The 25,652-nt window shown below is 40.2% G+C and overlaps 1 pseudogene; it reads left to right on the forward strand.

The window, feature by feature from the left end:
- Positions 1-17,249, forward strand: part of LOC122348962 — a 39,057-nt pseudogene extending 21,808 nt beyond the window's left edge.
- Positions 17,250-25,652: the final 8,403 nt, after the last annotated feature.

Here is a 25,652-nt window from a genome sequence, read left to right on the forward strand (position 1 = left end):
GAAAACCACTAATCTAGTTTGCTTGCTACTCGGCTTAATCTAATTGCATAGCACAAGTCTTATTCTTGCCAATTTTTTAATGCAGTATCCATCAAATTGTAAATGAAATATCTATATGCACATTGTCTGAGACTGAGTAGCATCAGACTGGCTGATGCTGGTGAATATATATTAGCCCAGTTATTGATTGTACACAAAATGCCTCATTTAACTAGATTCAAAAGGAATAAACGTTAGGGAAATGTATTATACCATTGCTGCTGGCAAAATTGTTTTAATTTGATCCATGATCTTTCCATTTGCCAAATTTAAATGACCGGAAAAAGTAGCGCACAGTGCCAACAATTAAATCTAATTGTTGGTTTAACTTCTAGAATTTTCAATTTGACTTGTTTTTGCATATATATATGGTGCAGCAGCACAAAAGATGCCGTCAAAAGTGCCATTTGCAGTATTTACAGTAAATAATATATTTTTTAAATTTAGTTATAATAAACTAATGCATCACACTGACATTCTTTTTCTTGCTGTGTATATCTCCCATTACAATGTAATGAACTATTCAAAACTCAAAATTCAGAGGTCAGCCAGCTCATGGAGAGCTATATAGTCGTTGCGGAAGTCAGTGATCTGGGTTATAATTTTAAAAACAGAAATATTTTTGTTGCAAAAAAACAAACATTGATCCGCCTCAGAAAACATGTGTTACCCCCCGGTTAGTTTTACAATGGATTAATATACCATTTATGGAGCTTGAAAATAATGCCCACTATCCAAGTTTGGAAGAGCCAGGATACATTTTTAAAAACTGAAATAAGAAAGTCATATACACTTTGGATGGCTTGGAGGTGAGCAAATTGTGGGGTAATTAATTTTTTGTGTGAGCTATACCTTTAAAGTAAATGCTCAAATCAGATGCAGTCATCACCCAGAAGTTATAAAACTAAATTAATTAAACGTAACTAATTGAAAAGCCATTAAAATATAAGCTATAAACGGAAGGATTGTAATTGATGCACTGCTTTTACACTTTTCCCATGACATTTTAAGGGGAGTGTGTTTTTAACGAAAGCGTAGATTTCTTGGCTCATGATAATTCCACTTGGGCTTGTTCTAAATTGCAAAAATTGCGTCCTCCGTTCAAAAAACATTTTATTTTGAAGCAAACATCAATGTCTAATGCACACTTAGCTTGAATTGAGTTGTTAGCTTGGCAGTCGCATGGACCACTGGTCTGTGGAAACATCTTTTGTCAGCTGTCTGGATCAGTCTGATCATTGGTATTCATGGATGTAGGTGTGATGACGCTGTAAAGATGCACTCAGATGTGTTGCATTGTGCAGAGCTGTGCCACTTAATGCTGACAGCAATCACTTTGATGGCCGCCAGTGGCCTTCCCAAAATTGTGAAAAACACTGTTGCAGTTCAGCGTTTGTTTAAGAAAATGGTAAGCAAGTTCTTTCAGTGGTCCCCTCTATTGCATTTGCAAAGCAAGAATAACTTGTCTTCATCAGTGTTTTATTTTCACCTAAAATATCTAAACAACATTAAAACTAATTTAAATGTGTTGCTACTTAAATCACCTGTCTGGATGGAAATTATATGCAGATGAGGCTGTGCATAATATGCTGTTTAAACTTGTATGCACAGTATTTTGCTAATTTAGATATAGTATGTGAGAATGGTTTTATAAATCTAAAAAAGCATGTATATAAGCAAATTGCCATTATAACATCTCCAGTCCTGTATAAGTAGCACATAAACTGTCACTTGAAACTACCGCACTGTAATAAATAACCCTAATCATAAATGGAGTACAAGACAATATAATTTTATTCATTCTGCTACAAAATTCCATGTTTAATTCAATGTTACTTTACATTTTTTATTTTTTAAATTTTCCAGCAATTTCTGTGTGAAAATTCTTTCAAAGGCAAGAACGGTATGCTAAAATGTACTGTATTTTTTTTTCACCATATGTAATCTATAGTGTTGGCAGGAAGCAATTGGAAGAGAAAGATAGTCATTTCACAAACATTTGCACAGTAATTGCTTTTGAGCTAAGCAATATACAGCAAAGCAAACTTTTCATGTACTAGAGTCTACAACCTCAGCACAAGCTATACTCATTGTTTACCTCTCTTCCTCCTTTGCAATGTACACTCACTGGGGTTGTAAGGCAATATTTTCTGCATAGAAAACTGCATTGTTTATTGTGAAAGTGGTATATACCACTGTGTTTAAAATGTAATTATTTAGCAGTATTATATATATATATATATATATATAGCATACAAAGTAACATCTTTATGTTCATTGTGCTGAAACTAATTCCTACAATATTGACCAAATATTCAAAAAAAAAAAAAAAAAAAATATATATATATATATATATATATATATATATATATATATATATATATATATATATATATATACACCTTTGAGATGATGCTTTGAATACCCCTGAATTGAGAATCCATGCAGCGAGACCAAAACATGTATTCCATTAGCTCGTTTTTAATCTTTAAACAGATAAATGGCTCCCACAATTGGGCTATTTTAAAAACAATGATGAGACACAAGACAGCCTTGTTTGTATTCAAAAAGTGTTGAAGGATGTCCCCCGGGGACAATTCAGGGATTTGGATTGCCAAGCTTTAACAGAAAAACTTGAGGTGCTTTGGTTTCTCTACAAAACCTCCCTGAGGCTTGTGCTACTCAGAGAGGAGTGGCGGAGGAGACGTCTTATGTCTTAAATGTTTTTGCATGGGAACGTTGATCAAAAGGCAGGACCCATCCTTCATCCAGTAGAGATGTCTGATAAATGCAGAGGTGATGCAGATTGCATCTATTATCACCATCCCACCTAAATTGGAATGTAGTTTCTTGTGTATTATAGAGGTGGGTTTGTAAACAAAAGAATGTTGGTTCGATCCTTATAAAAAGCACACTTGAGTCATCGAAACTGTGCCCTTGAGCTGGAAGTCGCTTAAAAGCCAAGTTTGACTTATAGAAACTAACACATTTACATAGATTGTTAAATACAGCGGCTAATTTTTTTAAATTTTACACATATGAAAAATACTGTTAACATTTAGATTGTCCGACGAAATGCCTAAAGCCTCTCAAACAAATAATACCTGAATTATTTCTGAAAGGCCAGAAATAATTACCCTTTTCTTTGATTGCTGAAGGGATTTTGAGGTCTGAGATCCAAAACTAATGTATGCAACATCTAAAGCAGTCATTCCGTCCTTTGCATCAATTATAGCATCTATCTCTATGCTGAATATTTTAATTTATTCGCCGGAAGTTAATGGATTGCTTTTATACAGTAAGTGCATTCAGAGACCGGCGCTCCTTGAGTTGCGCGCACAGTCTTTGCCGTTTCTATAGAGCGCTCACATTGCATCTGAATCAAAAGCGCTTTGTATCAAGATTTTTTCGTTGTTGTTGTTGAGGTTAAGGGTACAGCAGAGTTTCCACAAAACCCTTTCAGAAGAAAATCACTCGTCAGAAACCACAAACAAGAGACTTAAGTGAGACAAAAGGCTCTGGAGGTTTTTCTGGCAAATGGGGAGAGTCAGAGCCATTATTCCCAGTGAGAGCAGAGCCCTCGGAGCAGGACAGCTAGTGTCTTTAAAGCCCGGAGCAGCGTGAGGTACTGCAGGTTACGTGACGTGCTACTCTGTCACGGCCCTCGTCTCTGCCACCTTTCAGCCCCGACAAACTCTCTGAGATGCTTCCCTTAATTGGAAAAGGATTCTCAAAAGGTGCAAGGCCGAGTGGTATAGAGAATGGGGATGTGCTTAGAATGTAGGATGAGGAGTTTGTGCTTGTAACTGTGTCAGATCTGTAGGAATTTGTGTGTGAGGCCACATGTTTTTTTGTTTTTTTTTGAAGTTGTCAAGTTGCTGAAGTTGTTCATTTCATATTCCAATACTGGGTATTTTTAATGCCCCATGCATCTAAAATCTACATACTTTTTATTTTAAATTAGTTTAAATTAGTCCAATTTGCTTTGCTTTGTTTACTTTGCTTTGCCACTAAATTATTTTTAAGTTAGTATAATACTTTCTTTTGAAGGTAAAATCTGTATAACTTTTAATTTAAATTATTTTACTCCAATTATTTTGTTTTATTTTTTATTTATTGCATTGTTTACTTTTTATTTTTAAATAAAGTTTATTTGATTATTTATTGTTAAAAAAATTATAATTTTATTGAATTAATTATTATACATTATGTATATTTTATTTTTGATTTTGTTTAACTGCTTTGTTTTTGCCAAATAACTCATTTTAAATGTGCAGAATAATTTATTTGAATTGATCAGAGATTATTTTTAGGTGAGAAAATGCCTCATATGAAGATAAAATAAATTTTGTATGTTTGATGCATGTTCTGCATTTTATTCATATAATTTTGGGGGTTTCAGTGTTTTTAATTATTGTAAGCTAGTTGAACAGTAGCATATGTGGAAGCACTCACACTATTGGATCAGGAGTTAGTGCGAAAGAGTGCTAATGTGTTTGTGTATATGAAGAACATTAAGAAGTGTGTGGGTTGACCATCCTCCCCCAGCAGAGATTCACACTCACACACACTCACACACACACACACACACACACACACCACCACCACCAATAGTTATGCTTGTGGCGAACAATTACACAAGCATAACCTGCCTCTTTAATTTAGGGTTTTCAAGATTCAAAGGACTGTCGAGGATGTTAAATTGCCTTTGGCTTTCTGTTTAAGGCAAAGCTGAAGTGCTGGTGATTAGAAACCCTAGAAGAATAGGACAGACATTTCTTTACTAACAGCAGCTTTAAAAAAAAAAAAAAAGCTGGTTTTGTTTAGATAAGAAAAGGTTTGAAAATGTATGGGTATGGATGGGTTTGTCTTGGGCAGAACAGAAAAGAGTATTGAGCAAAAGGAAACCATGCTTTTGAAATTTCAAGCAACAGTACAATACCGCACTAAGCGACATTAACCTGAAAGGCATTCTATTGTAAGAGAGTAATGATTGCTCTTTCGGTTTTGCAGTTGTTTGAAATACTGTAAATGTACTGTAAATGCTGGCAGCAACCCAAAAGACAATGGCACAGGCTTTATTCTGAAGAGTGTACCCTGCAATCTGCCAACCTGACATCTGACAGCTATCTCCACTGTTTGTTCTGGCAGGGTCATAATTAGAAAAAGCTCCTTTGCAATTAAGACCTTACAAAAAAAAAAAAGAAAAAAAAAAAAAAACCAAGCTGAGCAACTCCAGCTCTAATGAATATACAGCTGTCTGGCATGATTATATGGCGCTGAGAGATAATTAATCTTGCTTGCTGTCTCCTGTCTATTATTCCACCCTCGTGTGTTACCAGACCTCTTTCATTTATCCGTGGCATGAAGAGCAAGATACGGGACTTGGATAACTGAACATGTGAGATGACAACTCGTGGCATATTGAAGATATTTGATTATCACCCCCACCTTTCTATTTGAATACAGTCTTTTACAGTGTCACATGTATGAAGTTTTTGCAGCAGTTGTTTAAAATACAACCTTTTTCCTCATAAAAGTGCAACTGTAAAATCAAATAGAAGCCAACTTTTTAATTGAATTTAGTGCTGCTAAATGATTAATCTCATCAAATTAAAGATCTGTTTACATAATTTATACATATATTTTGAAAACATTTACACGTATATATTTATATTAATAATTAATATTAAATATATTTGATATTTAAATGTCACATTTTTCTTAAATGTATACTGAATATATACTGTGTGTGTTTATATATACATAATCAATAAAAATTACTATGTAAACAAAATATTTTGGATGTAATTAATTGTGATTAATAATTTGAAAGCACTAATTTATTTATATGTATTTAATAAAATGCATTAATTAATTAAATAAATATATTTAAATGACTATATAAATATTTATTAAAAAGTAAAAATGTTGTTATTGATTATTTTATTCATGCTTTAATTTATTCTATTTTTATGTTATTAAATAAGAATATATATTAAATAAATAACACAAAATTACTGTTCATGACTAAAGCTGTTCCTGAATATAAACTGGCATATCATAGTCAAACCTCTTACAAACTTCAGATTAGACGTTTTAACACAAATCCATATGTGTTTATTATCTATATGATAGGACAATGGAATATTTAGCTGAAAATTTTTATAAAAAATCAAATATACTTTCATGCAACTGAAACAAAACATTTCCTTAATGCATTCTGGTTTTGTTGCTGGCAAGCTGATTAAATTGGTGTATAAAATTAAATTGATTAGCGTTTAAAGTGTGTCACCCTGTAACACCGCTGTGCACAGTGCTTATTAAAGAAGCAACATGCTCTAAATTATTATGTTTTGAATTGTTTTCGTAGTATGTAAATGACAAGTAGGATCCTTTGTTTTGCTTAATTTCATTCCAATTAAATTCCAAATATTTTATAAAATAAGGCACAGTCGTGTTTGACTCAGAAGTAAGTTGCACATTAGGGCAGGAGCAGTTTAAATTATTTTATTGCATCAGATTACAACTACTGTTGTATATTTGGTAAACGAAACACCTGGCAAATGTAACTAGTTTGGTGTTGCACTTGTCTAAAATGAAGAATGCTCTCAAAGTAACATGTTTATGTTGCCACACAACCAAAGTAGGCTGCTGCAATTATAATCAATAGGCATTTCTACACTGTACAAACCTGATGAGGCGGATGAATGCCTAGATTAATCTATTTTTAATGTGTTACACATAAACTACAGACTTTCTGTTTAAATCTGAAAAATGTTTTTATATTTTATGCTTACACTTTATTTTAATAGTCCACTTTAGACATTCAACTAACTATAAGTAACTTGCTAACTCCATGTCATCTTATTAATTTGTAATTACATGTCTACTAAGTCTAATACTTTTCAATATTATATTATATTATATTTATTTTATATTTTATATAGTTTTTATTGTATAAGTTTATTTACTTATTTTGAACAAGCCCCAAGTAAGGTCAAGTAAGGTATTATTTTATGTGTTTTATTTCATTTATTATTTTATTACATTTAAAAGTCTCCCAAAGTGTTGCCTCGAGCTCGCAACCGATTGGTTCGTTATCAGTGAAGATACTGAAGTGGCAAGGAACTTGAGTGCATTCGCTGTAGAAAGCGTCAAGATGTGCAACATCAGTCTCTTCAGTGCTCTCCTGGTGTGAGCGTGGCCGATTCAGTCAAAATCTAATGACACTTCAGTCGATGTTTATGCAAACTTTTTCTTTCGTGTGTCAGATCAAGAGAGGATCGGAAAAGACTCGTCCTACGAGCAAGAAGGAAAGGTGATGTTAAGTGATTGATGCAGTATATGCGATGGCGCCACGCCCTCCACAACATGCACAAAGAACTCTGCCCTGGCAAAGTGGGACTCTGTTCCAAAATGGACCCAGTTGACGGAACCCTCCTACTAAAGTACATCATGTAGCGTCAAGATAGCAGGTAAGCAGTTCACCTTCTGCATTAGCGCTCTTCTGTTTGTCCTTTGACAGGCCTACAGTAGTAGCACTGAGCAAGCATCTGTTTATGGGTGCTTAAGAAAAGGGATGTTTGCATAATTAGCCCTGTGACTGTGAATTTAAGTTTCTTTATTGCAACATAACAATTTTAAAAAAGGCTCTCTCATAGGATACATTTTTTGAAAGTTGTCCAAAACCCTTTTACTAAAGCCCCACCCTGGCCGTAAATTGTCAACAAATGGTTTTACGAAAGATTAGCTGCTGGAATGGATTAGAGTTGAGAAACAACAGAAGCCCTGAGGAACGTCAGGCTGCTCCCCAGAAAAAGTATTTTTGATATGTGCTTAGTGTACCCAAGCCAAGGTTCCTCCTGAGCCATGTATGTGTTAATTAAAGCGGTTTGCAGTGGGCTCACAACACCCTTTGGACATGTTCTTCTTGGGCTATCAATGGCTGTATGACTAATTAATTTACTGAGTATTCACATTTACTCTGAGGACCATGATGATGTGGCCCGCAGTTCTGAAGTGTAACCGGTTAATAGAATATGACTTTCAGAATTAAGTAAACTTTTTTTGTTGCCTCAACTGGGTCAACTGTTATGCAAATCGATCTGTCACATGGTTCTCTGACCAAGTGCCCCTCAATCATTAGTGCGTTTGATTGAATGGTTCTCTACTGAGCTTAACTGTGTCAATAGTGTCTGCTTAGGAATAGGCCATGACGTTTTGGTTTTTTTTTTTCGCTTTTTTTGAAACGTGCATCTAATTGAATTAATGAAGTGCCTGACAATTACTGCGGGAGTTGAATGCTAGTTCAGAACATAAACACTTGATTGAGGAGTCCTTCGGGGAAACAGTTAAGAACTGGTGTTTTAATGAATTATACTCAGTGTGTCACACTCTGGACTTTTGTTATTGTTTTTGTCTCGAGCCACGTGTTGTCTGTGCCCTGCCTTCCCATTGTGTTTAATTTGTTTAATTGTCTTCAGCCGTGTCTTGTTAATTTAGTTCATTTCCTTGTGTATATAAACCCTGTGTTCTGTGTTCACGGTTGTCGGATTATCAAAGTTACTAAGTTACAACGTTACTATGTTTCAACGTACTCTGTTTTGTTCCCGAGCTCTTTTCGTGGTTTTTGTTTTGGCTTTTGTATATTTATTTTGTCATTTTTTGGATTAAATCTATTTAAGTTTATTTTGGTCTCGAGCGCTCCTTTTCTCCCGAGCTGCCACGGAATCGTGACAGGATAATCCGACCATAAAAAAAAAGCGGCGTTTTCCCCTTTTTGTTTTTGGGTTTGTTTTTCATGGATTCCCCTACAACGACCCAAATTTCCTCATCCTCCTGCTGGAGCAGGAGGATCGCTCTCGAGGGCTATACTATGAGACTTCCTCGCCCTCGCGAACTACTTCGCGCTTCCGGACGGCTTTTTGTGCTCGATTCACTTCGCGGACTGAACACCACCACACGAGCAAAGCTGTCCGGGACGGCTCTTCGAGAGCGTCGCGGCGTACGCATCGAGTGGGTGCTGGTGTCCTGCAACTTCGCCGATAACGGTTCGCGCTGGAGGACAACGACACCAGCCCCACTCCAGATCCAGAACCCAGCCCATCATCTCCCGGCGTCGCGGGAGGCGAGCCTGTGCCCACGGAGGGCGCAATCGCTGAGCCGGGGGCGACCACGAACCATCGCTGAGGAGAGCGACAGAGCCGTGGAGCGCCACCGGACCCGAGCCGATTGCGACAGACCAGGTGCGTGAGCGGGCATCAGAGCTTTGCGCGGTGGAGACAGCCGACAGCGAGCGCCGCGGTGAGCTCCGCCACTGCACATCGGCTGAGGATGAGCTGATCATCCAACTGGGGCTGCTGGATCTACAAGAGGAACTGGATGATGTGGACTTAGACTGGGCACCTCCGTATCCTGAGTCGCTGGTCCCGCCCAGCCGTCCTGTTAGCCCGCTGGTCCCGCCCAGCCGTCCTGTTAGCCCGCTGGTCCCGCCCAGCCGTCCTGTTAGCCCGCTGGTCCCGCCCAGCCGTCCTGTTAGCGTCCTAGAGACTGTTCCCTGTGCGCCTCCTCCGAGTTCCAGTGCCCGCCCGGCGCGCCTCCCGAGTTCCAGTGCCCGCGCCCAGCGCCCCAGTTCGAGTTCTCCAGTGCCCGCGCCCAGCTCCCCGAGTTCCAGTGCCCCGCGCCGGCGCCTCGGTTCCCGAGTGCCGCGCGCAGCGCTCCCGAGTTCCAGTGCCCGCGCCTCGTGGCGCTTTCAGTTTTCCACCCTCCCACCCTAGTCACACCATGACGATGGATCCCAGCAGCCCCTGCGCTCATCCTCAGCTCTCATCACGAGCTCGCCACGGGTCTGCCGGTCCCCATCGCCGCCGTCGGGTGGGCGATCCTCGCCTCACCGTCCCGCCTCCGAGTCCCGGACTCCTCCTCGCCTCGTAGACCGTCGGCTCCCCTGGGCTTCTAGCTCCTCCTCTCCACCGTGGTCCGTCAGTCCACCAGCTCCACCAGGCTCCCATCGTCCCTCCGGCTCGCCTTGGTCTGTCAGTCGACCATCCGTCGCCTCGATTCCTCTCCTCGGCCGCCTCGTCCCTCCATCCCACCGGCTCTGTCAGGCTCCTCCTTCCTCCGGCTCCACCTCAGTCCTCTCAGTCGCTCTGGCTCGCCAGCGTCCCTTCCTGTCCCCGTCTCCGTGTGTCGTCGCGGCTTGGCGGCGTCGCCTCGGACCTCCAGCGCCTCCGCGCGTCACCTTGGCTCTTCGGCTCTCCGCCCGGCCTCAGTCTTCTGCACCACCTGCTCCACGCCGTCGGTCGGACCCATGGAGTCGATGGCGCTCCTCCTCCATGGCTCCTCCCCTCCTTAGCGCCACCATGGACCATCATGGCTGGGCTCTGGATCTCCTCCTGCTCCGGACTCCTCCTGTGTCCTCCCTGGCTCCTCCCTCCTTCTGTGCCCCCCTGGACTCCTGTCTGCTTGCCCCCTCCTGGGGGTCGTCCTCCACCGGAACCTCCTCCCAAGATCCGGTATTCCCAGTTCCGAGTTGTTGTTTTTTGTTTGTTGTTACTTTAGGTGCGAGGACGCACCTTCCGGGAGGGGGGCATTATGTCACACTCTGGACTTTTGTTATTGTTTTTGTCTCGAGCCACGTGTTGTCTGTGCCCTGCCTTCCCATTGTGTTTAATTTGTTTAATTGTCTTCAGCCGTGTCTTGTTAATTTAGTTCATTTCCTTGTGTATATAAACCCTGTGTTCTGTGTTCACGGTTGTCGGATTATCAAAGTTACTAAGTTACAACGTTACTATGTTTCAACGTACTCTGTTTGTTCCCTGAGCTCTTTTTCGTGGTTTTTGTTTTGGCTTTTGTATATTTATTTTGTCATTTTTTGGATTAAATCTATTTAAGTTTATTTTCGAGTCTCGAGCGCTCCTTTTCTCTCCCGAGAAACCACGGAATCGTGACACAGTGATCGAACTGAGCTGGTAATCGGTACCAGCAGTTCTGTGCTGGTCACATTTATTCTAAGTAAGGTATTGTTTGTCTATTACTTTAGCTTCATTACCTATTGTTGCTTATTCTTCATATATGACGAGTTTATTTAAAAAAACAGATTAAGTAGCCGTATTTCTTTGTTAGTTTTTAACCAACATGTCCTCCAACCAATATGTCTGTATGGGTTGTTTGCACAAATCCCTAAAATATGACCCATTAAAACGTATATGCCACGTCTCTGGACAGTGTTATTGTTTTTGTCACGTGCATGTGCTCTGTGCCCTACCTTCCTTCGTGTTAATTGTATTATTGTCTTCAGTCGTGTCTTGTTAATTTAGTGATTTACCTTGTGTATTTAAGTCCTGTGTTTTGAAACCCAAGGGTGCACATGTTCAAAACGTAAATGCGCTAATATTTATAATTTGCAGGATATTTGTAATGGGTAGCCTTAGTTGTTGTTATTCATACGAATTTCACCCAGTAAAAGTTTGAAATACAGTGAGATCGGTAATTAAAACAGTCCACCCCTGCATTTAAACAAAACACGATTTTTGATTGGCAGTGACAGTCATACGTCACTGTTATTATGCCTGCTAGAGGGCGCTTAACTTAAAAATGTAAATATAGGTCATATAAGGTACTTTCACAAACGACCTATGGGGTCGTTTTTTGTTGGAAGACAGGCTGTTTTTAATCTAATCAAAATAACCTAGCATTAGTTTGATTGAGATTATTGAGAAATCACAAAATATACGTTTTTGCAAATAAACTCTTCTATATATAGAGAGCGTTTAAGAATGTTTGACTGAATCACTGCACACTTTATTTATTTATTTCTTTTATGTAAGTAATAGACAGTGCAGCACATTCTGAGTGGTAGTACAGGGATATACATCTATTTAAATTCTTGAAGGTTATAAAAGCTCATAAACTTGGTGGTTCTTCATAATTGTTTATTGTAGCAACACAGTGCAATGCATTAAAACATGCATTAGGGTTGTTAATGTATATGATTAGCATAACTAAGCTTATATTTTAAGCATACTGAAATCTGGTGGCAAATATTGCTTTTTCTTTTTAAAAATGAAGAGCATACGGTGAATATTTTTGAAAGATGTTTACTAAGGCTGCATTTATCTGTTTCATAAATAGAGGGCAAGTTGAATTTTCAACATCATTACTCTAGTCTTCAGTGTCATACATGACCCTTCAGGATTTTTTTCAAAATGTTTTGCATATATACTTCAAATGAAAAAAAGCAGGACCCGCACTCACTTATAAACTGAAACGTTTGGTGATCCTGATGATCCATTTGGGCATTCTGTACAATAAAAAAACAAAACAAAAAAACAGTACGTTTGTGAGTGTGGATCCTGCTTTTTATACAGTTTTCTAACTCTAACCCTGTTTAGAGCAAAACAACAGCTTTTGTATTACTCAGTGTCATCTTATTCCTGTTAATGACAGATATGTTGATAATTATAATTGTGTTCAGAACGCAGTCAGTTTGCAACACTTCTCCTGCCAGTTCAGAAGTGGCCATGGCACACGTTCACAGCAGATGAGCTGAGATCCAGTGTCTGGCAGCAATTTACTGCTATATAACCACGCGCCCGATGAGAGAGACTTATTTGTGAGATTTTGATACCTGCTGTATGCAGCCAAAGCTGTTTCAGAACTGTCTAGGAACTCCGCTTCGCATGTTTTTCAGTGCTATTTTTCACACATAACCCCTTCCTCCCTTTTTCATGTGACTCTGAGTGAGGCTAGTTAGAGACTTGAAAAGCCTGAGATTGAATAAAGCGGCCCATCACTTTTCTGTCCATGTAGCCTTCACTCGTCCAGAGTGGTTTCTTCTCGTAGAGTTTACAGACTGTGAGGCCTTTAAACTGCTGTCATTGCTTCTAAAGCTCAAATTGCATGTTTCCTCAACGTTGTCTTTTTTTAACAACATAAATTACTGCCCCAAATGGGTCTTAAAGTTCTACTGAAAATAGTTTGAAGAGTTGAATTTGCAACCTTACATTTAAACAGTCTTGTCATTTACAATGTAATGAAGTATTCTCTAAAGATTTTTATTTTAGATTATTAAATCTGACTACATATATTGGTTTAATATAGAAAATATAAAGGTGTTAGTTACTTTAAAAAGTAATCTGTAATTAGATTGTTCTATCTATCTATCTCAAGTCAAGTCAGTTGGCTTTTTTAGAATGCTAGATCTATCTAGCTAGCATCCTATCCTTCTCTTTATTGTTCTATTTATCTAGCTTTGTAGCTGTCTGTCTATCATTCAGCTATCCTTCTGTTTATCATTATGCTATGGTGCTATCTGTATGATTTTCAGTAATCCTTAGGACAAAGACTCATTGAGATGCTGGCAGTGACCGTGTGTCTTCTCCACTGAATATTATGGTTGGAGAACAATCTCTTGGCTGAGTAGTAAGCTCTGTCTCTGGAGGTGGAAGTCTACCTGTGTTTCTCCCTGATCCCATTGTTTGAAGTGCTGCACAATGTCTCATCAAATGAACCTCAGAAGAAAACTCTCAACCCTTTGATGCTGTGGAGTACACTCACGGCTCTAATAAGGATATACGATCTGGGGACAGTTCGCTGTTTAGTGGCATCTTCCTGATAGAGTCAGAAGCCTATAGTGAATAATAAACCAGGAAGTCATAACACTGGTTTCTGTGAGTTATTTTAAAATGTCACCACCACAACAGAGTTTGCAGTGTGGTTGTGTCTCGTGGGTAGTTTAGCGCATACAACTGCTTGGGTGTTTGCGAGGGTGGCTAAGGCATTTTTAATGCTTTTTAAAAGACTTATTATTTTATGGTTAAAAACAAGTTAGTATGTATGCGCTTCTTAATAACCTGCAAGATTTGAGCCATCAGTCATGTCCATAACACAAATGTGTGGGACAAGTTGTGCGCTGACATTTAGTATTTTGGCTCAATTTTAAGCACCGCAGATAATAAATTCATATGCCTGAGTGAGTCAGTAACCGAGTGCTTACTTTGGGAATCTCAATCACTTCATATGCACCCTCTTGTTTTGATGAATATTTTTGTCCTTATGAAATTCTCATAATCCTTTACATCTGTCTGCATTATATGGTGAGCTGCACCGCCACCAAGCATGGCTGTAAAAATCTTAATTCCCTAATCCAGAGCGGTTGACTCATCAGAGTTTGAAATAAGCCTCTCGCAGCTTCCAAGCCTGCACAAAGAAGAATGGATATTCATCAACAGAAATCCACCATTGCTGATAATCACCCTTAGATTTCAGTGGGAATTTCATGTGGATTGTGCCTCAAAATAGTTATAACCCAAACACAAGTAGTGAAAAACAATTTCTTGTGCTATTGTTCGGTGAGCTGGCTGCACAGGGTCCAGGGAATTAAGTTGGACACGGTCAGGTGCTTGGAATACAGATAGCTTAACCAAAACTTTAAAGCCCGAGACAGCAGGGTTTTCCACAGAATAAGGCACCTAATCTAAAATGCATCATGGGATGCAGCACCATTGTTATCCTGTCCACCTCGCCTGCCTCCTTCCATAAGCTATTGCTCTCGCAAAATAGAAATTGCACTCAATGTACTTGAGCTTAGATATCAGCAAAGAGAATTTCGACTTGTTTATACGGGACCAAAAATAAATATGCCCATGCATTTTATACTAAGCAGTGGTAATGCAGTTTTTTTCAATTTCAAATGGTTTAAATGAGGATCTTTTTTCCTCTTTTAGGTACTGGATGCTTATTGTTATATTAGAAACATGTGGTTTTGAAACACGCATTGTTATTTATTATAGCATAGATATAGCATTACTTAACCACTAAAGCAATATATTTCACAAAATGTCTATTAAACTGACTGGTAGCACATTTAGTCCAGCTTAACATATTGCAGTTTCCACCTCACCATCAATCTCAGGTGAATTTCGTTCACAGATTTTGGACGCTGACCTGGATATGTCTGTACATGAGCGGTTGCTCATTACTGTGAAGCTATATGGTGTAACAATTTTTGCATCCTTTAATCAGATTTCTCTGCTCACATCTTCAGGCATTGCAGGCAGTCCGGTGCAGTTCAATGAGAATGGAGATGCCCCAGGCCGTTACGATATCTACCAGTACCAGATAAAGAACAAAACAGCTGAATACAAGACCATAGGCCACTGGACTGACCAACTTTACCTGAATGTAAGTATATGTTAAATTCTTGTCTTGTTTATTCACCCTCCAATCCTGTATTTATTATTTTTGTCCAATACAAATGTAGGCTTTGTTAAACAATCTTTATCAGTTATTGCCATACGACAACAGTGATTATAGCATTCAGGCTCCAAAAGGGCAGAAAATGCTCTATGAAAATGCGTGTGAATTGTCCATTTTGACAGTTGAAATGTGCGAAAAGATTAAACTTCTGAATTGCTTTTGTGTGACAGAACAAAATTAATGTTTATATCATCTAAAGGTAGTGTCCAGAATTTAAAATGGCATGTCACACTGTGAACAAGTGAAAACCAGTTAGCCTTAGCATTATTGATATGATAAATAATACACTTCAGGCTTGAATAATTATCTTTGCTTAAGCAAAAGGCTTTAAATTATATCATGTAAGTTAAATGGACCAATTTTTGTTTTTGCTTTTTTTAGGAGCTTTACCGCTTCTAATCACTTTTTTGTCATTTTATAACAAGCTGCGCAATAATTTCTCCCCAAAAATGTGTTCTGCAGAAAAACAAGCAGCATATGGGTTTGAAGCGATGTGAGAGTGAGCAAACACTGACAGAGTTTTCACTTTTTGGTGAACTTGACGCAGACATTGCTTATGAGAAAGGACTGAAGTATAGCCTTGAGGAAAACTGCTTAAAATTGCTCCTTTGAGATCCCAGAGAATTCATTTAATGAGTCAACGGATGAGGAAAGCGAAAACACTCATTTGAGATGTTAAACATTGTTTCGGCCTCCTTAGTCGAGATAAATGGTAAATACTGTTTGTTTTTTGCGATTCAGATGCGGGCGTTGCAGTGGCCAGGTGGAGGGAAGCAGGTGCCGACTTCCATTTGCAGTCAGCCCTGCAAACCGGTGGCGCAAGAAGATCGTTAAGGGCATTTCCTGCTGCTGGCACTGCGAGCGCTGCGATGGTTACCAGTATCAGTACGACCTTTACACCTGCAAGATGTGCCGCTTTGATTTAAGACCTAACAAAAATCACACAGGCTGCCAGCCCATTCCGATTGTAAAGCTGAGTGGAGCTCGCCTGGGCAGTCATACCGGTCCTCATCGCTATTCTCGGCATCATAGCCACTCTTTTTGTTGTGGTCACCTTCATTCGCTACAACGACACTCCGATCGTCAAAGCATCCGGACGTGAGCTCAGTTACGTCCTGCTTACAGGAATCTTTTTGTGTTACGCCACCACCTTCCTGATGATCTCGACCCCAGACGTGGGGATCTGTTCGCTCAGGAGAATTTTCCTGGGGCTCGGAATGAGCATCAGCTATGCGGCGCTGCTCACCAAAACCAATCGGATTTATCGGATTTTCGAGCAGGGGAAAATGACAGTGAGCGCGCCACGCTTTATCAGTCCGGCGTCGCAGTTGGTAATCACCTTCAGCTTGATTTCCGTTCAGCTCCTAGGGGTGTGCATCTGGTTCGCAGTGGACCCTTCCCAAGCTCTCATTGACTACGAGGACCAACGCACGGCAGATCCCGAGATGGCACGCGGGGTCCTAAAGTGCGACATTTCGGACTTGTCCCTCATCTGCCTCCTGGGATACAGCATGTTGCTGATGGTGACGTGCACAGTTTACGCCATTAAGACGCGAGGGGTGCCAGAGACCTTCAACGAGGCCAAGCCCATAGGCTTCACCATGTACACCACCTGCATCATTTGGCTTGCTTTCATCCCCATTTTCTTCGGGACGTCACAGTCGACGGAAAAGGTAAGAGCAGATGAGTGAGTGCAATTCCTCAAGACCTTGGCGATCAAACGTTTTAAAGTAATGACAGCATTTACCGCCCCAGCTTCCGACCAAACATGCCATTCAGTGCGGTCCATTTTCAGCAAAAAACAGACCAGCGGGAACAAATCGACTATGTTCATTTGGGCCTCACGTCAAGCAGAGCGGTAAAACAGACAGTTTATTTCAAAGAGAAATCGAGAATCATGAGGTTTGGCGCGCTACAGCGCAGAACTCACGTAGTTTCCTTCGAATATTGAAAAGGACATGTGCGGCTGGGAAAAACAAAGGCACTCTTTTGCCCATCTAGCACTGCACTCTCAAAGATAAAAGAGACTTTGAAAATAGCAGGAGATTGAGCGTCAGCTTTTTGTAGATGATGTAATCAATTGACAAGCACTGACTGACTTAGAATTCGAACAAAAAGGTTCTTCATTTCAGGCCGAATTATATATGCAACTACCCTGGCATTGGCTGCATTACTCATTTCAATTAGAAAAACCTGGGACCTTCTGTTTCTGAAGCTTAAGATAAGGGCTTTCTGCTTTTTCAATTTGAGTTTTATTTAATTAGTGTCTCCCTTAGCAAAGCCTTGAACAAGCAATTTCAGCAATTTGAGTATTGTTATACTTGTTGGTAGGGAGCCATTACTGCTTTAAACTCAGTTTCCCACTGTGCCTTTTTAACCACCGTTTGAATGACTCATTTAGATATAAGATTGCATGAACTGACTTAGGTAATTGCATGTTGCCTTAAACTACGGTCTGCCATACCAATCCTAAAGAAACAAATAACTATATTTCTGCTGATCAGAGAAAATCATAACGATGGTAACTGTAACCCTACATCACATGCTTTTTCCTCTCTTCTCTTTTTTTGCCTCACCGCTTCCCAAACATGTGAGTGTTTAATCTACACCATATAAGGTTTTAGTGTGAATTTACAGTTTTCCTGGCAACTAGCTGAAGTAATTTCACAGTCATTTTTACAGTCGTTTTTCCGTGCAATTTTCTGTGAGCTGTCTTTGACAATTAGTGGTGATCGTTTGAGTGATCGAATGCAATCTGTCTCATTTTTATCTTCGAATGCATTTATGCTTTTCACAATTGGATAATTAAAGGATATGATGAGTTAAAAACATGAAGGAATGAAGTTCTTAAATGAAAAATGTGTCAGGTTCCTTTGAGCACTTGCATGAATGGCTTCCTAAAAACTGAAAGCTGAAAACAGTTTTCAATTCAGTGAGCTATTAAAATTTCTAATTGTCATGTTATGGTTTATTTTAGTCTTTACTTGAGCAAATGAGAAAATACTCTCCTACAGATATGATCTAGAGGCTATTGCAGTATGATTAAATTAAAAGGTTACAGTTTCGCAAGACTATTTGCTTTTATCTTGTTTTAACAACAGCGCACCACTGTTTATATGTAACGCAATTTGCTTTTTATAAAGAAAATGAGAGTATGCTTTGATTTCACAGTAAAACTATCAGTCTTGTAAAATGCTGGTAATTTTTGACAATATTATACTCTCAAGATCTATCAGGCCTCTCATGGTGTAATCAGTGCTTGACGTTAATTCTGCTCTGTACATCACAGCGCTGAAGAAACAGTTTTAGCAATTAGTTTTATGCAGGAAATAAAGCATGCATCGTATGACAAAAATCCCACCACTGTGTGCGCAACAAACAGTGTTTTCAGAGAGGAATTAACATATCAAAACAAGAGCACCTCGCAATCATCCAGGCTGGCAAGCACAATAAAGCCTGGCGAGTCAGAGATGACATGTCTTTTTAGAGCAATTAAATGCCTCACTTCCTCCTGGCCTGTGATTTACCTTATCTCTCTGCCTGTGCACTTGTCACACGATTTCTGCTGCCAGACGCCTCATCAGCATGCCGGCTCCATCAGTTGTTTGTCATCTTATGTCAAAGTGAATAATGAATGTCTTTGGAGGCTTTCTGGAACATTTGAATGTGGGCAGCTGGCCTGGTCCCTACTGAATTTGATCAGCCTGTCAAATGATTAATCGGAGGGTCATCTTATTGTGGTTTAACCAAAAGATTCTTAAATGAGCTAGCCTGGCAGGTAGGCCCTTATTGTGGTCTAAGGGCTTTAGCATGCTTCCTTCCTGCTTTTTAGACGGATTCCGATGGATTTTTGATTGCTTTGTTGGGTACACGTGAATGCATGTCCAGAATCTGACATTGATAAAAACGTGTCCGCTCTAAAAATAAACCTGTTTAGTTAAAAAAAGAAGCACAATCATTTTCTGCATCTTAAAATAAAAGTGTAGATTATAAATTAATGCATTCTACTAGCTTTTCCCAGTAATATATTAAGTGCTAAAAAAAAGTTTTTTTACATCCTCACAATTCTGTCATTACTCATTTTATAAAAAAAAATTTAAATTAAATTTCCATGCAATTAACTAAAATGATCAAATTTATAAAAAATATTGAGTTGTCTGGGTATGTTTTAGAAGAAAATACTATTTCAGTCTTTCTAAAAAATGTTTTTTTAATATCACATTTAATCCAATGTGTTGTTGCTGATCCTTCTAATTATATTATAATTAAATTTAGATTACATAAATTTGTATAAATGACAGGTTGCTGGAAAAGCGTATGAGGAGATAACTTTTGTATTAATTTATTTGTCAAGGACATTAAATATAATTTTTTTGTCACATTCAAATATTCAAATTGATGTACATGATTATGTGAAGATGCCTTGTTTTTACATCATGCATCTGATGTCCATGGACTAGTTGATTTTATGATTCATATTGTGCAATGAAACATTGTAAGCAAAACTTACAAATCCTTCTTTCTGATGCTGGATGTTATCGCGCCTCTCATGTTGGTTTTGAGGAAGCTTGATAGTATCTTAAGTCAAGCATTTCGACTTACATGGACTGCTATTTGTATGCATCTCCGCCCTCCAAAACTGGAAGCTATCATTACAGTGCCATCATGTCGTTAGGGTTCACTTGCAGGGGCTTTCCTCCTTTGTGTTGCTGACAGAGTAATCACTGTCTCTTTTTGAGCGAGGTCAACATCTCTTATTTACATACAGGTGTGTGTCAGCGATGTGACAGGTGTGGTAGTGGGGCCCTGACCTCTGTTAAATGTCAGTTTCTTTGGCATTCCCATGTTATTGAACTCCTTCAGTCTGTCATTCATTTGCTGTCACCTAAATGAGTACCTTGTGAAGACAGATGCGCGAGTGCATTTCTTTCTGAAATATAAAAACTGCTTCTCACAGATGGAATTTAATACATGAATGCACTGCGCAAGCCTGGTATACTCTGCTATGAAATAAATTAAAGGATAATTCATTGCATTATAATAGTATTACAGCGTGAGAAATAATAAAACATTTTCTTTATATTGTGCTTTTGGCCAGAGCTCTAACACAAGTATTTTTCCCCACTAACCTGTGAAGCATTGCTCAATCAGACAAGTGGGTCTGCTCCTAAACCCACATGATTAGTTGAGCCAGAAGTTCATAGTTGATATAATAAAATGGGATCAGAGACAGTCTGTTAAACAAATAGTTCATCCACAGCCATTCAACTTGTAGGTACGTTTCTCATATTTGGAGAAATGTAGCATATTTTAGCACTGAGCATTCGTCAATGAGTAATTTGCAGTGAACGGGTGCTGCCTCTTTTCTAGAGTCCATACAGCTGCTAAAAACATCACAATAAGCCACACCACTCCAGTCCATCAATTAATGACTTAAGTGATCTGCTTGTATTAAACAAATCCATCAAGACATTTGAATTCATTTAACATTGCTTTTGACTAAAATATCAGTCCATAATCCATATTGATGCTTCTTCCAGTAAAAAAATTCCTTGATGTCCTCTGTTACGCATTTTTTTAAAAGTGGTCTAGGGGTGAGGACGCTAACATTTAAGAGTAATGCTGGGGCGGAGTTGTAAAAATGACCAGGCACAACGACAGAGTCAGTTTTGAGCGGTTTATACTCTACTGATAAAGAGGCGTGAAATATTTACAAAGTGTGAAGGGAAAAAAAAACTAAGAGAAGCTAGAGCGCAAAGTAAAGAAATAAATATAACAAAACCCCAAACTAAGTAGCCCAATATCCCAGTAAACTAACCAAAGAAAAATGTGAAAAACAAACCGAAATCTTCAGCGCATGCGCTTTCAGTACTACCCTACTCTCACCAAGACGAAAAACAAAAAGTACAAAAGGCGCTCACTCCTTTACCTGGTGTGTCTAACATGGAAATTACTAAGATGCAAAAATGTGTGTAAATGCGTCCTAACCCTGTTCTCTTCTCCCCAAGAGAAAAGGACAGAATTCTTAAACAACAATATCAACCAAGATGCCGGAACTGAATGAGAGTTAGACATTAGCACACACCAGAAAACTGAAACAAATCAATTGTGTCACGAAACACCTGCGTATACTGAACAATGAGTACTGAACAATGAGCACTGAGCTACAAGCTCTGAACTACCCGGCGTAACAAACAGCGCACTTTAAACTGCCCGGAGAGACGTCGCGGGTTGGCTGCACCGGCGACTCCGGGCGATGATGGACAGCCACATCCTCCAATCCCGGCAAGCAGCGTACCTGAAAGAAACGAGAGATATAGGGCGGAAGAGGGGGCAGCTCTGAGAGAGGAAAACAAACAAAGGACCACACAAACAACCAATTTTACCACGACGCATGCACCCCCTCCATAGAACCAAACTATAGCAAACATATTTGTTTCACAGTTATCCTACCACTATTACACTGGCCACTCTGGGCATCCCAGCGATCCAGTTCTCACTTTCTTTCTTGTGTTTGGCCGTTAGATTATAGCTCTGCACAATCAGAGACCAACGCGGTAATCTTTGGTTCTGGTTATACATGCCGTGACAGAAATACCAGAGGATTGTGATCCCGTAAATACATTTTACTGGACGATTGCTTGATCCAGCAACATAAACGCCAGCGAGAAATACTGGAGGGCCAAGTAGCGCTAAACGCCTCTTTCGATTGTCGAGTAGTTCAACTGATGTTTATTAAGATTTTCAAGTGAAAAATAACAGATGGGATGATCAACTTTCCATCCACTTATCCTCTTTACAACAACACGGCACCGCATAACCGCACTGGCATCCACCTCCCAGCTTAAAATCTAATTAGAAATCGGGTGCACTTAAAACGGGTGTATTTACACAATAGTGCCTTAATAATGGATTCAAGCGGCGTGTTGGCATTCATCAGACCACAGGAAATCGACACCAAGAGGACTGAGAAGTGGCGTCAATGGTTGTGCAACGATAGAAAAATTTTTACAAGCCTACGATAATAACCAGCGCATGCCCTAAAAACTCTCATTCGTTGTCGGTGTAGCTGGAATCGGGAATTCCAGCAATGGCGGTTTGCTACAGCTTCTAACGAAGCGCGCCAGTGCCGCGCCCAACTTGTTTTCCCAAGTGTCTTGATGGTTGCCTGGCGAATCACGCTTGGCCAGGATTCAAAGGTTAAAGCGTTAGAAAGGCGGCTGCGAAAACTACATTCGCAGCAGGAGAATCGTGTTCCGACCATTCCACGCCAGAATAGAGCAACTAAATCAATCTAAATATGCATTTGCAGTTGGAACTCAGAAAGCACAAGGGTTGGCGAGCGCTGAAAAGTTGCGGAGTGCGTTCACGCCATTCAAAGCGCCATTACAGAATACTGAAGAAAACTGTCGGGTGTCACAAAAGCGCGAGGAGATATCCGGAGGCAGCGAGGGTAAGGGCGCGCGCAGCAATGGCCAGTGAAATCGAGCTTTACTGACGCTGGCGGAGCCGAACTCAAGATTGTCACGCCAGTCTTCCATGCAGCGGTGGCGAAAACGATCTGGAATGGTGACTTTGCGTTCACCTTTCGATGATCGTTACAGAAAGCGTCGTGCGTGCCATCACTCTTTGGGACTAGCAGGCAGGGGAGCTCCAGGGACTGCAGCCTTCGGCTTAACAAGCCCATGCTCCAAGCAGATACTCCACCTCATACCGCAACATGCGGCAAAGCAGTGACGTTGCCGATATGAATGTGTTTTAATTGGCGCAGCTTCACCCACATCAATATCGGTATATGCTGCAAGACACAGCAATTGCAAGAAGGAACATCATTAAACCACCAAAGAAGGAAAAGCATTAATCAGATTCATAATACTCAGCTACTCTGTTGAGCGGGGACAAGTGCAACAGCTGAGAGGGTAGTTAGAAAACTATCATCTCGGAATTTTTAGTCTAACGCGAGTCTGGGTGCATATGATGGGGATACCACACCATCATCCTCCAACATCAACATCACCGACATTTACGTAGGCCGTAACTGCGGAGCAGGAACAGGAAGCGACAGCAACTGGCAGGCGTAAATCTTCTGAATCGTAGTACCACTTTGGCATATTCACACTGACACACGCCGAGATTTTCAACTTTTCCTGTCAGGAGTGCAGACCACATAATCTGTATCGGCTCAGTTTTTAAAAAAAGAGCCTCTACTGCACGGACCAGAAAAACGTGCGGACAGGACAGGAACCAACCACGAGAAGTAACACGAGTACTTGATCGCCTTTCTGAAATAGCATGCCAACTGATTTGCGATCAAACTGGGCTTTTCATATTTACTTTGGCGTTTTTCTAATGCTCTCTCTACTTGCAGAACAGCGCGAGTGTAATCGTTATGAAATTTGCTCCCACGTAGTCCAGTCACACGTTCACTTTAGGGCTGGGAATCCCGGGGATAAAATATTTTCTTTAGGCTTTTTAAGAAGGACCTCTGACCGCGATGCCCGAACACTAGTTACGGCTAAGGACTAAATCCTGAGCTCTCCTGCACAGCTTCTCTTACTCGCGGAACAGAACCAGCGGCACCCTCCGGCATCCACTCCTTACCTGAATCAAACAGTACTTTCTCAGCATAGTTTTTTTAATGTCTGGTAGAGAAGCGATGCACGCTAGCCAGCTTTCCAGGTGTTAGTGTATTCTGCAATCCTCTATGTGATGTTTACTAGAATAGAAATTAGGGTTGAAAGAGTTAGTATATATAAATGCCTTGATCGCTTTGCAAGCTTTGGGTAACTAAAAGTAGTTTCTGTCTTCACTAGCGCTAAATAAGTCACGAGCGCGATGATTCGTTACATGGAATCTCTTCATGAGAAGCGTGCTACACATCATTGTTAATGAAGAGCTGATTACCACTCTGGGTGTTGGGGTGTTGAGTTAGCTACAATCCCACAATGACGTGTTCGGATGGATCTATGTGTGATACGGAATAAGCAGTGCAGCATGATGTTATCTAGTTGATTTTGCCTAATATCTGACCCAAGTGCAGACAGTAGCGACAGAATGAACACCGTCAGTTCCAAGATACGCGTGAGAAATGTATCAAAACACGATTATAGGTCTACTTGATTCCTACGACTACCCGATCGATCATGGTCGTAAGACAAAGACAAAACGTGATAGCGATAACAATTACTACAATTTGATACCACGACACTCCATTCGAAGTGTTCCTTAATTTCAGGGCACCATTTCAGCATCAGTAAATTATTTTCTATAAAATAAGCAGACTTTCTCGCTGTGCTTTTACTCAAGGGAACAACAGCAGAAGAACACTTGCGCCAAAAGTCGGATCTAATGCTTGTGCGGAAACAATTTTCTCTAACGTCATGGGCAGTTTCACATTCCTCGAATTATCAGATTTTCAACAGCCTCATCCTCTGAACAGTGAGAAAACGTCACTGGCAAACATGGGTGCAATAAAGTAGAGGACAGATCAGGAAATTCTTTCTTTAGTGCTTGAGCTCTCGTAATAAGCGCCAGACAGAAGGAAAAATTTTTGGAAATTTACCTTTCCAGATAGTTCATCAGGCTGATCACCAATCACAGGCTTATCAAGAAAACTTCTGGCAGTAAACTTTTTCACACCAGCCAGAAGTCGATTACCGAGAATAAAGTCTACCCCCTTCACGGCAAATACTCACGAACACCTGCAGCTACAGAACCCTGTACGCCAACTCAGGGCTTTCAAGATGCACCTGATGTAGCGGGACTGGCGACGAAGACCCATCTCTATGCCCTGTATACTATCACGTTACTGCCGCATGCAGTCCCTGTGAAAAGCGGCAGTACACCTCGACCCTGCAAAAGACTTGGTTAGCGCCGGTGTCTCTGAGGCTTTATTTTTACCTGTTAGGTAGATTTACCGTGCTGAAATTAACCCTTCCATCACGAATGGTTCGCCAAGTTGAATCTGTAGCCTGCTGTCACGCGCATGGCTATTGTCCAACCTCACTGTTCTCCACGAAACCACGCCTTTAACCACAGAGAGCCCTGTTGCTTTCGCTTCAACCTGCTTGACATTCAGCGATCCGATGGCGGACTTGCGGCAATAATAACACTCGCTCTTCTGCTGACTTTAAAACGCATTTTGGCCGGTCATTGGCTACAGTGGATTGGAAAGAACAGACGGATTTTTATCAGATCGAGGCGGTGAATACATATGCAATGTCAGTGCAAATTAGTCTGCTAAAATAGAAGCTTCGCGACAGAGAGTAACTTTCTGTTCGTTTAAATAAACAACGACCAGCTGGGAATACAGTTCTTAAATTCTTCTAAAAGGGCGAGGCTCTCGTAACGTC

Source organism: Puntigrus tetrazona, chromosome 1 (assembly GCF_018831695.1).
Source record: "Puntigrus tetrazona isolate hp1 chromosome 1, ASM1883169v1, whole genome shotgun sequence".
NCBI lineage: Eukaryota > Metazoa > Chordata > Actinopteri > Cypriniformes > Cyprinidae > Puntigrus > Puntigrus tetrazona.